Source organism: Calidris pugnax, unplaced genomic scaffold (assembly GCF_001431845.1).
Source record: "Calidris pugnax isolate Ruff unplaced genomic scaffold, ASM143184v1 scaffold11, whole genome shotgun sequence".
NCBI classification, from domain to species: Eukaryota; Metazoa; Chordata; class Aves; order Charadriiformes; family Scolopacidae; genus Calidris; species Calidris pugnax.
This window is the reverse complement of record NW_015090803.1, coordinates 150,270-163,334: the sequence shown is the minus strand read 5'-3', so window position 1 is coordinate 163,334 and position 13,065 is coordinate 150,270.

Sequence of the window (13,065 nt, the reverse complement as noted above, 5' to 3'; positions counted from 1 at the left end):
CCTCCCCGTTCGGAGCCGCCCCGGCCCCGGTGGTGGCGGAGCCGCCGAGCCCGCGGCAGCGCCCCCTGGGGGCCGCGGCGGGGATGGAGCCTCCCTCGCCCGGCGAGCGGGTGCCCGGTGTGGGCCTGTGCTCGCCCAACCTCCGCAGAGGGAGCAGCCCGGGCTGGGCACGCCGTGGGGTTAGGGCAGGGGGGGTAGTGCTGGAGATGCTCCTGGGTCTCTGTTGTGCGCATCACTGCCCTCCCAGCCGGGAGCACCGGGTCCCTCTCTGGGGCTGTTTTGGCTAATCTGATAGTGGCCTTTCAATACCTGAAGGGTGCCTATAGAAGAGCTGGGGAGGGACTCTTTGCCAGGAAGGGTAATGATAGGACAAGGGGAAACGGTTTTAAAGTGGAAGAAAAAAGATTCAGATTAGATATCAGAAAGAAATTTTTTACTATGAGGGCGGTGAGGCACTGGAACAGGTTGCCCAGGGAAGTTGTGGATGCCCCATCCCTGGAGGGGTTCAAGGCCAGGCTGGATGGGGCTTGGAGCAACCTGGTCTGGTGGGAGGTGTCCCTGCCCAGGGCAGGGGGGTTGGAACTTGATGATCTTTGAGGTCCCTTCCAACCCGAACCATTCTATGATTCTATGATCACCAGGTGAGGAATTCCATGGTTAACTGAGGCCAACGAGTGTGTCCAGTGAGCCTGCTGGTTCAACTCAAGCACCTGGGCTGTAACATCCATATTCTGGCAAAGTGGTGCCAATACATCAGGGCCCACAGGCCGGGGAAGCAGCAAAAGGGAGCAGGTCTGGCTGGTTCCTGGGGGACTACTGCTCCTCTCGGCATCAGGGCTCTCACCGATTGTGCGATGCCTCCCTGGATGTCACAGAATCGTAGAATGGTTAGAGTTGGAAGGGACTTTAAAGATCATCGAGTTCCAACCCCCCTGCCCTGGGCAGGGACACCTCCCACCAGACCAGGTTGCTCCAAGCCCCATCCAGCCTGGCCTTGAACCCCTCCAGGGATGGGGCAGCCACAGCTTCTCTGGGCAACCTTTTCCAGTGCTTCACCACTCTCACAAGTAAAGGATTTCTTCCTAATAGCTAAATCTCCCCTCTTCCAATTTAAAACCATTACCCCTTGTCCTGTCACCACACTTCCTGACACAGAGTCCCTCCCCAGCTCTCCCTAACAGGGAGAAGGGATCGGATGGCACCAACTAAGCAGAGAAGAGTTCTTACAGTAAAAACGCAGCACAAGGGCTTTGGGTACCAGGATCCGGTGTTTGACTTTGCCCGCCCGTGGCAACCGCTCAGTTCTTGATCAGCTGTGGCAATGCCAAAGTTTGTTCTTGTGAAAAGTCTGCCTGGCTTCACAGAAATCCTCAGATTACGCAGGGAATTGGATTTGCACTTGTCAGGGGAACACGTGCCTAAATGTTTGTGGAATGTAGCATCTTTATGCTGTAGCTCCCCATCTGTATAATCTCATTTCCCCTCTCTACCTCACAAGAATCTGATGAAGATAAATTTCACAAACCTCTCTGAAGCACACCAATGTGACAATGATGGGGCTCCTGGAGCACATGCGCTGAGAGAGAGATGCTGCAGTTGCATCTCATCCTCACCCAAATAGGCATAAAGATAATATACACAAAACATTTTGAAAGGAAGATTTCTCCGGTGATGCGAATTTTCAAGGAAAGGAAAGGAGCACAAAACAGAAATGTATCAGTCTTATGCTGTGGACTCGATGGCAGGTGTCTGCTGAGCTGGCAGATCCGGGACTGCGGCTCCCGAGCACTGTAAGGTGTGGAACAGAGAGCAGGCAATCAAACACATTGGCTAACCCTAACCAGGAACATTCATCCCAAATCTTTCAAATTAAAAATAATAACAACCGCTACTTGGGCTTGAAATCTGAAATCATCTGCCAGAAAACGCTGACGCTTTAGTTAGAGACCTTAACATCATACTGCCACACACGTTAGAAACACACCCGGCAAACCTGATATTTTTCACGGTGCTAAGTACAAATAAAAAGCAGCAGTTTACTGAGCATATTATGCAAAAATATTGCTGATCAGTAATTTGTTTGCAGCATTAAAATCAAAGATCCGTCATTTTATTTATGCATCCACAGAAATAAACTTAACTTACTTTTATAGTACAGTGGGACTTACACAAAACTCCTCTAAATATAATTTACTGTCATAAACAGTATGACTTCCCTTGTTTTTTCTGATTACCTCTTCTCTGTTACTATTTTTGTAAAAGTAAAGCTGTGATTTTTGTCCTTATGCACCCAGTGCACAATAGCCTGACCACAGAACTAACCAACTTCTGCAGAAAGCCGAGGTTTCCCTCAGTTTTACTTGGCTCTCACAAACCTTTTAGCTTAATAACAGAAGGACCATATCGCACTGAAATACATGGGTGAAGCCCCCAGGGGAAACCCGTGTAACGGTACAGAGGCAGGTTTGTGCCATCCCAGAATAACTCCTGGGCAAATCTGCTCGGCTTCCAGGCTGTGCGTGCTGTGTCACGGCCGGGAGCTGTGACAACAGGCTGGAGCTGCTTCCTGCGAGCAGGACACCAGCCCCTCTGCACACCAGGATGTGGGATGTTCGGCTCGGCTCTCTAGAAAACAGCAAGGCAGCCAGGATGCCCTGCGGGAATGTGGGAGACCTCACACGTCTGTGGCTTTGGCAAGATTTTCACAAAATGTTATTTGTGGTCGAGCTGTAGATCGGAGCCTACCACTTGGGTAACCTACAGTAGGGGACTGTGAGAGGAATGAGCAGGATCCAACCACCGTCTGCACTTAGCTGTGTCCTGATGAACACAAAGCCTGAGATTTCTGTTCTCTCTCTTCCGTGCCAGCTTTCAAATCATACTTCCCAATTCTGAGGTGTGGATACACTAAGGGCCTTGAATGCCACCGTCGCTATGTGCCCACGCAGCTACACGCCTTGACGTTTCCTCTGCTTGCTAATATTACCTGCTGGTCTCCTGCTGGAATCGCTAAAGCAGCCTTAATAGGACAGATTGCTGCTGTGAAGTAGGACCGAACTGCTGAAAGTACCTGCGTCCTCCTGTGGGTGGCATCAGAATATCTTCAGTGGACCAAGGCTGGCTTGGGAAAGGGAGGAGAGGGATGATATTCCTGCTTGCCAACAGCCGGTATGGTTACAGTGTAAGTCCCGCTTTTGCTAAAAAGCTCACATAAACCAGTAGATCTTTAAATTAAATGAATGATTTGAAGCAGCAAGAATTACTTGTCACTCCATCAGACCTTTTAATTCTGATGAAGAAAGCTCTATCACACCTTATTCCCATGCCTCGTACCCATTGCCGTTATCACAGGAGGAGGATGCAAACGCATGATTAAACCTCTCAGCTTCTGCAACTTCGATAAAAAGCAGAACTTTATCACCACGTGGAGTACTTTTATATCTTTTCATGTAGGCCTCAATGACACAGGTACAAACTGACAAACACAAGGGAATCACCACAGTCATCCAACAGGACTCAGAAGTGTAAAGGCAAGCCAGGATATCAGAGGCTACAGATTTATGGTCTCCACTTGTAACCAGAGGAGGGTTGTTCTGTGTTTTTAAATTGTCATGTTACAACTCTCATGCTTGTTTCTGGGAGCTGTATAGATCAGCAAACACCTTATTATACTGAGACAAGTCAGAGCACACCCCCAAGCTGAAACGCATTCTCAAACACTCAAGTGCTAAGGTCCAAAGCTCTACAGGTGTAAGTGCTGAGCAAATGACTGCCTGCCTTACCTGCACAGGATTACACAGAGAATGAGAATACAAAGCTTATTCTTGTGCTAATTTTAGAATGCTTTCTTCAGAATTTGAGAGAGTACATGGTACTATTCAGTTGACCATATCACTAATAAATCACAATAAAGCTTAATCAATTTACACTCAGCAACCAGTTGTAAATGGGGAAAACAGGAGCTTCAAAAACATATCAGGAAAATTTTTTTCTTTTTTTTTTTCCTCTGCTTTAAGAGCATTTTAACTGATACAAGTTGGTGTCTGTCAGTTTTGTGAGCATTGGTCTGCTTACCTAACGTTTATACCTGAATTTTCTACCAGATTTGTACCAGATTTTGCTTAGCAACTTCAGTGACATCGTTGCTTGCAGAAGGCCTGGATTAGTTGCATTAGAGACCAAATACTTGATCTCCACAATGACTTGTAAGGAAGGAGCCCTTTGTTTTAAAGCTTAGGTATGTGAAAAAAGGCTGAGGTTCAAATCATCCACCTTCTGAAAACTGGGTTCTTCCAGAGTGTTTCCAGGATCAGAAGTCCCATATGCTGCCCTAAAACTCATCTCTGATCTATGCTGATGTAGGATCAATGCCAGTTTTCCTTCTCCTCACATGAATTTATTCTTAATGCAGTTATTACTGCAAAAAACTAAGATTTGTTCTCCTGAAATTTAGAGTTATGAACCTGTGTGTACAAATCATCATCATGAGTAGGTAGCACAGAGACTGGGTGTTTTTTTCTTGTCAGCAGTGGTGCTATTCTTAGTTTTATATGTGGTCCTTGTCTGTGTCATAGATAGGCACAATAGATACACATTGGCAGCTTTGATAATATTCAGAGAGGAACTGATCTCCCAGTCCAGGAAATTATCCTAAGACTCTCATCATTTTGGCAGCAGAATTTTAACCAGCAGTTCCCAAGAGCTTCTGCCAGCACGTCATTGCCTTTAGACGACTCAGAGCTACTAAACATATTAGAGAAAATTAAAATTACATGGAAAAAAAAAAAAAAAAAAAAAGACTAAAAAAACCCAACAACTGGGGCTATGGCTATAGCTTTGGACCCCAATGCTTATACAAATCAACTAGGTGAATGTGTGATGTGTGGCAGGATCCAAACACTTACACTGGATCCTCTTGGCTTCAATCTTTAATCAGTCTGTGGCCCCTTAACATAGCTTTGTGGCACCAAATAGCCATAAAGTTGATGCCATTGCTGTCAGCAATATGTGGTACTGAGTAATACACAGATTAGCCTAAAGGCAAGCACCATGCTTTCTAGCAAAGCTCCTTTGACCCTTCTAAGCGATACCATCTCTTGCTGCCTGCCACTGCTGTGTCACAGCCACTCCTGCCTTGACACAACTGTAAGGAGTCTGGGTAGTGCCCAGCAGCTCCCAGGAGACAAGAGTTATCCCAAGCCAGACAACCACAAGCAATAACTGACGCAAATATTGATGTCAATGACTGGGCAAGATTATATTATCTCCAGTGTCACCTGCTGAGCTATCTCGCATCTCTGGGAAGCAGCACCAGTGGAAGAATGGGAAAAAACCAAAAATATCCTTGTTTCTCTAAGAAAGATTACGGTCTTGAAGAAAATTATTTTAAAAAGGAAGATAATAAAAGAAAGCCATATGGGTTGAAGGTTCTGAGATACAAAAAATTAGCTTCAGCTTTTCCTGCCCAGCTTGCTAATGTGCCCCCAGGCCATTTTGCCAGGGGTGGTACAGTTACCCTTCTCCAGTGTATGCATCCCTATTGTGCAGTCTCACAGAGCCAGCCCTGCTTAGTGACCTCAAGTCCATCAACAGTGAAGACAATAAAAATAATCCTACCTGTGAATAAAAGCATTTGTCACTGTCCAAAACTTAACAAAGGAAAATCAAATCTTGTGGCACCAAATAGCCATAAAGTTGATGCCATTGCTGTCAGCAATATGTGGTACTGAGTAATACACAGATTAGCCTAAAGGCAAGCACCATGCTTTCTAGCAAAGCTCCTTTGACCCTTCTAAGCGATACCATCTCTTGCTGCCTGCCACTGCTGTGTCACAGCCACTCCTGCCTTGACACAACTGTAAGGAGTCTGGGTAGTGCCCAGCAGCTCCCAGGAGACAAGAGTTATCCCAAGCCAGACAACCACAAGCAATAACTGACGCAAATATTGATGTCAATGACTGGGCAAGATTATATTATCTCCAGTGTCACCTGCTGAGCTATCTCGCATCTCTGGGAAGCAGCACCAGTGGAAGAATGGGAAAAAACCAAAAATATCCTTGTTTCTCTAAGAAAGATTACGGTCTTGAAGAAAATTATTTTAAAAAGGAAGATAATAAAAGAAAGCCATATGGGTTGAAGGTTCTGAGATACAAAAAATTAGCTTCAGCTTTTCCTGCCCAGCTTGCTAATGTGCCCCCAGGCCATTTTGCCAGGGGTGGTACAGTTACCCTTCTCCAGTGTATGCATCCCTATTGTGCAGTCTCACAGAGCCAGCCCTGCTTAGTGACCTCAAGTCCATCAACAGTGAAGACAATAAAAATAATCCTACCTGTGAATAAAAGCATTTGTCACTGTCCAAAACTTAACAAAGGCTCCCTCATCCTCCCCAGAAAAGTCACAGGGAACTTCAGTGACAGGAGCCACCAGTGGTGCCAGAGACCATCTCTGGTCTTGTAGCAATGCAATTCATCTGCAACTGTAAGTGGACTGAAATGTGGAGCTTGTGGCAATTGTGCTTCCACCTGTGGAGTTTAGGTCTTTAGTTCTACCGATTTCAATACCCGTCTGTGCGGTTCTGGCCTGAAGGCTTTACTTGCTGGTTTATTTATGAAGAGCCATCTAGCTCAGCAGAGATCAGGGTAAGCAGCCAACCAAGCACTTGGCACAACTCATGGAACTTGTGGCCATGCTCAGACTTAGCACTGCTTAAAACAAAAGAGTTCATGACAGAAGGGAGCCTATAGCTCCCCCTGTGTAACCATATTCAAAACACATTCGGCTGCAGCTACTTTAATTTCATTCTAATTAGAGATCACAGAGATGCAATTTGCAATGAGGCAATGCTAAGTGCCCTACTTATGTACATGTCACACTGGTACCACACTCCACATCTTTCATGAATCTTCCCATTACCAGACAAGTAGTTAGGAGAGGCTGTACCTCTCTGTCACTACAGTATCACTATTTTGGCTCCATTTAACCCTATATGGATTTTCAAGGCCAGCACAAGTAGCCAATATGACCTTTCACTGGCCACTGAACTGGTGATGTAAGCCCTACCCAGCACGTAGGATGCTGTCGTGGCATCTGACAGCACTGCAAATAGGCAGGGGTCAGAGTGTCATCCACACAGTGATGAGGGAAGGAGGATGCAAGATCACAGTGCATGGAAGGAAGCTGTTTGCAACCTTTCTTGTTATATCTGAATTTAATCTGTGGGAATTTAAAAGACAGTTAAACTGTAAACTAGCTATATGAAGACCACAGAAAAGTGAAAACTGAAGACAGATCACAGCACCTAGACAGAGAGATACTGTTTTAAAATGGCATTGTGTTATTTAAGAAAGTTTTCCTTACAGGAATGGTGGAACTGCGCAGAATTACAGTAGGCCTCATCTAATATCCTTTGGTGATGGTTTGGCAAGGATATGCCAAAATAACACTTTAAATCAAGAGTCTTACAGTCAAGTCTTGTGTTTCTCTTACCAGCCTCTTCTGTGTTTTGGCAGCCCAAAATATTTTTTCTGTGCCCCCTCCACTCCCACCAGTGCAAAGCAGGGAATGAGAAAAGGTCACAGTCTAAAACAAGCTGACAATAATTGGTCAATTGTAGTCTTTTTTTCTGAATGAAACATAACATTTCACCTAGAAATGTAGATTCAGTTTAACTGTGGTTTGTTTACCCCTGAGTCAAGAAAGGGCAAAGATTGCACTTGGTGCAACACTTTGGCCATGCTGTTGCCGAAATGTGCTCAGTCATTTGCCGTTCTGGCTACTTCTTGAAAGATTTTTAGCTACTGCATAGCATATGCATTACTATCACTCGGTCAAATAGCAATTGATTATGCCAACCTCATGCTATTTCCCTTGGAATGGAAAACTCTAAACCTTGTTTAACCGTAAGTGTCTGTCACTTTCTCTCACAACTGGCTGAGAGAGAGAAAAAGCATCTTTTGTTAGAAATAATGATTTGCTTAAAAACACCCAGCTCCTTTTGTGCTGCAGTTCCACACACAGCAGGAGACTATCTCAGTATTTCAGTAATAAAATGTCCCCACCGTCAGGGTCAGAGGTGTTTCTTTACAAGGTACCATGGTATCTGGCAACACTTACAGCCTTCATATCGTAGAAGATATTTAATATCCCATATTCCCTGTATCCTAGAGATAGTGATTTTTATTATTTTTATGAGAATACAAATAAGAAGGTACTGCACCAAATGGGAATTTACCAATAAAAATGTATTCAAAGTCCTTAAATATCTTGTTATTGTCACCATATAAAGTCACTGTTAAGACAGTACTCTATGAAGGTAAAATCAGTTTTTCACTTTCACAACAGAAAACTCCTCTTATGCATATCCACTAAGCACGAAAAAGAGGAAAAGCTTAAGTTCAGCATCTTCTGATACAAAGTCAAGTCCCCTAATTGCTCTGCAGTGTTTAATAGAGAAAGGGGACATCTTAATGTAGCTGATGAATTCTAAGTTTATTGATAAGATTCTTTAGTATTTCACTACAGAAAAATGTTAATCTGTCTGACTTCATCCTATACTCTTTTATTATTTTTTATTTTAAAAGTCAGAAGCAGCTCTCCTACACCGAAATTTCCTGTAGTGCAACTCTCATGTAGTCATGCTATTAAGTAATGCCTTCTTTTTAGCAATAATGATTATGGAAACCATTGCTTTCATCTTCTTACCCTTTGCTGTGGAAAGCCATTTGTGATGTCCAGAGGCCGTGTGAACCGAAGAGTTGGCTTCACTACTGGAGGAGAAAGAAGAACATCCTTGTGTATTTTCTATCTCTCACGGGCAAAGCTAGAAAGTCTTTGAGATTCCCTGCAAAGCACCTGGGGATGTATGGAGAAGAACATCATTTTATCAACAACCCTTGCAAAGCAATTAAAGAATCAGAACTAGATTCACCAGTGTCTGGCTGTGAGCATTCACAGACTAGTTACAATGCCATCTCTCTTCCTGCTTCTTTCAATAGTTGACCCAGAAGCAGCCACAGCCTGGTTTTCATTTCTGTATTGTGCAAGGTATCAGTGTGCTCACCTGCAATGTTGTTATTATTACAGATGGCTGCTTCTGCTCTTCACCCCTCGTGCTTTAAAGAGGCTGATTAATGGTGACCTGGAACAGGTAAGAGAAGGCTGTAGAAGGAGTAGCTGAATGGACAGCTACTGTTGTCTCTGCTCTCCTAGCAACAGAAGTGTTTTAAACAGGTGTGAGTGATGCAAATCCAAGCAGAATATAAAAATATCCTGAGTGAAACGAGAATAAAGTGACCCTTACAGAGGGATTCTTGCCCCATCAGATTACAAGAGTGTTTTGCAGAATTTAACGGGGATCAATCACAACAAATCCCACAACAAGATAAAGGCTTGAAAAAAACCCCACTATATTTGTAACCACACTTTTCAGAACCTATGACTATTTAAAAATCTAGCTGGTTAGGAGTGCAGCAAATTTTCACGCAGCACAGCAAATCCCAATCCCTGTCTGACAAGATTAAGAAGAAATTTTGCCTATGCACAGGTTATTCTGCATTAATCACCTGCCCACTGAGGCAATGTCCACCATTCACAAAGATGAGACATTAGAACATGATGAAGCATCAATCTGATTCAGCATGAAAGTCTTTACATGCTGCTGCTTAAGGTTTTCCCCAAAGTGCTGACTTTTATCCTACCTGACTTTAGTTCATACGCAAGTATTTAAAAAGGAAAGAAAGATTGTCATCCTCCTTTCTTTAGGCCAGTGTGTGTGCATGTGTTTTTCCAGCCTGTAGCAGGGATTTCAAAAATGGTGTCTGTGAGGTTCAATGTTCCAGTCATTTTGCGTCATAGATAAAAGGGCTGAGGAATCCTTAGATTTCCTACAGGAAGGCTTTCCTTTGTACTGTGGCTAACACTGCTGAGCTGATATTTTTCTGCATAGTTGCTGAAGATGGAGGCTGAAAGTAACGAGAAAAACTTCAAGGGCACTATGATTTATACCTGAGTTTTAATGAGAAAGGGTTATGTCCTGGTATGCCCCTTTTCAACAACTTTTTTTAATATTTTTTTTTTTGCAAGTTAACAAAATATTTCCAAGAGTCTACCCTGATGCACCTGAACCATTATGTGAAGATGACATTCAACCATCTGCTAAAAGCATTTTTATATAGCCCCTTGCCTAAACAAAGAATGTTAGCGGAGGTTCTAATTCATGACCAAAGGGACAGGGCGCACGTGTGCATCTGTGTCTCAGAGCAGTTCCGATGTTCCATGCAGGAAGCCTACGGAAAAATTAGAAACTCAATGATTTATCCTTTGTAGGCTCCTTTTTCATCTTCTGTGTGTCCTGCCTCTTCTCACAAATCTTATTTCAGGCACTTCATCTGGGCTTCAATTTTGTTCTCTTCTCTTTCCTCATCTCCCCCCTCTCCCCCCCACCACCAACTGACTCTTCTTTTCCAGCTCTATCTCACTAACTTTAGGTTTGGGTTTATTTGCCTTTCCAAACAATATTCAGGACTATCAACATTATCTTAATGACATATTTTATAATTTTATTAACAATCTTTCATTATGCATCTGCTGTACTGCTGAAGTTGATTAGGAAAATAATTACCTTCCTGTGCCTGAGCAGTAAATTGGTTTAATTCCAGAAAAAGGTGTTCCCCAGGAAGGCTTCCCACTAAAATGAAGTTTAGGTCACACAGTAGTCTGAACGCTATTGATCCTATTTACTGAGTCTTACCCAGCCACACTGTTTATCTCCCATAGCAAATTCATCAGCGATGAATCAGTGGGTGCAGCAGCTCCTGTCAAAAGATTTGCACTTGCTTACTGGAGGGAAGCCCACATCATCTGTTATCCACAGACTCCTCTCAAGGGTCATCATTAGCTAAGAAAGAGCCTATTATTTCTTATATGCTGTACTCTAGCCACATGCAAATCAGCCGCTGAAGCCTTTCCAGCTCCTTGGAGGCCATCCACAGTAACTGCCGGGCCCTGAGGGCACCACCAGCCCTGACTGTCGATGCCAACCCCCCAGGGCTCTCCTCAGCCTGCCCACCGCCCAGCACCCCTGGGACTGACAGTCCCGGCCCCAGCAACAACACAGCAGGGTTGGTCTCCAGTCACCCCACAGCCCTGTCCTGCCCAGCCATGGGCCCCACTGAGCCCCACATCCCATCCCATCCCATCCCATCCCTGACCCTAGGAAGGTACCTGATGCCCAGGGCTGGGGCTGTCCTGGCTGTCTGGCTCTTGGCTGGGTTGGTGGGACAGGCCCTGGCTGTTGAGGTTCTGCTCTGCTGCCCTGGGAAGTCCCCTTGAGTCCTAATCCCTTGGGGAGCAGCTCTCCCTTGCAGCACCTTGACAGTAACCACTATAAAATCTGTACACGTCAAACTTACTGGAAGAGTTGGTAACACTCATTGAGACTGGTGGGCTAAACAAAAAAATCCTGTTTCTGATTGTGGAAAACAAGAGATTCTCCTCCCAGAGAGGAGCCAGTAAGTGAAGTATGCGTATCAGCTATGGATAGAAAAAAATATGGATCACCAGAAAGAAATAAAAGGGACCAGCTGAACAGGATAACAGCAGCACAGAGGTATTGTAGCCATCATCTCTTCTCCTGGTGCAGTTCGGTCCAGTTTTTATTCTTGAGCACATCCTCAGAAGGTGGGCCTTCCTTCCAGCCTCATGAAGTCCACACTTCCTCGCTGCAAGGGCAACAGGACTTGCCACATGGCAAGAGTCATAAGAGTCCTGTCAAGTCATACAGAATCAGATGAACCACAATTCAGTGTCTGTACAATTACAAATACTCAAACATTGGTTTATGTCTGTTCCACAGCCCAGATCACTGTCTGTCTTGATTCATCCAAGGGTTTGCCCATCAGCTGGAACAGCATGTCCTCTGTCCACAAGAGGGGAAGAGCACATCTACAACACCAACTATGTCTCTGAAATCTAGTCCCCACCTTGACCAGCCATTTCTAGCCCTGGTGCCAAGGACTTTCAGCTCTACAGGGTTTGACCAGCAATCAACAGCAGCCATTTACATGGGAAAACCCAGGCTCTCCTCATGACTGCGTGAAACCAGGGGGCAGCAAGTTCCTACCTTGGCTGGAGCTCTCAGACCTGGGCCATCCATCTTCTGCTTTCTTTTCTGTGAGTCTTCGCAAGAGAGTAGAGTTGCGGAGTCTTTCATCTCCACTGTGCTGCCCATCAGTCACATTCCTAGAAGTGCTTTTTGAGCTTCTTTCCAACCCCCATCGCCTGCTGCTCTGCTAACAGAAGTCATTTTCTGTCAGTGTTACACAGCATATTGTGAAAGGTGAACCTTTCATCTTGCCAAGGCCACCCCCCACAGCTTTCCATCGAAGTGGGCTCTCCTCTCTGTACAGCCCCCCCTGTGCTTGGAGAGCACACATCAATTAAGATGGCAGCAGGCAAGTACTTACCACCTCTGAATCAAACATTTTTTGCTGTTGCTTTCAAGTTTTATTAATGTTTATTAATTCCTGGTGGTATCTTGCCAAAAGCATTTTTTTTGAGAATGGCAAAATAATTAGAAGCTATCCACACTTTTCTTTTTTTTTTTTTTCTTATATTATGAGGCATAGTTCAATTACAGCATGAAAATAATTGTGTATCAAAAAGAGGTTAACAAGAAATGGGAAGGCAATTACTCTAGTAATACCAGACACTTGGCTCTAGGCACAGCCCTGGTGCTAAGTCTTCCCCCAAATTGCTCTATAGCTGTTGCAGAAGGCTTTGTTTTGCTGCTTTTTATTTAAGTTTTCCCCCCTTTTCTTTTTTTTTTTTTGTCTCCTGGATGCTGCACAAATTGATTATTAAGGGAAAGACTAATTCATTATCCACAAATAGTTCACAACCCAAATACACTGCCACCTGCACACATCTATTTTTGGTAACCTATTGAAGTATTCTGCCTTGTAAAGCCCTTCATTTCTGAAATATGACAACAAAAAATTGCTGTGGAAACCTGAGGGCAGAGGATGGCTAACCCCTCACTCCAGCACTCAGAAAGGTGGCAAGTCTGCA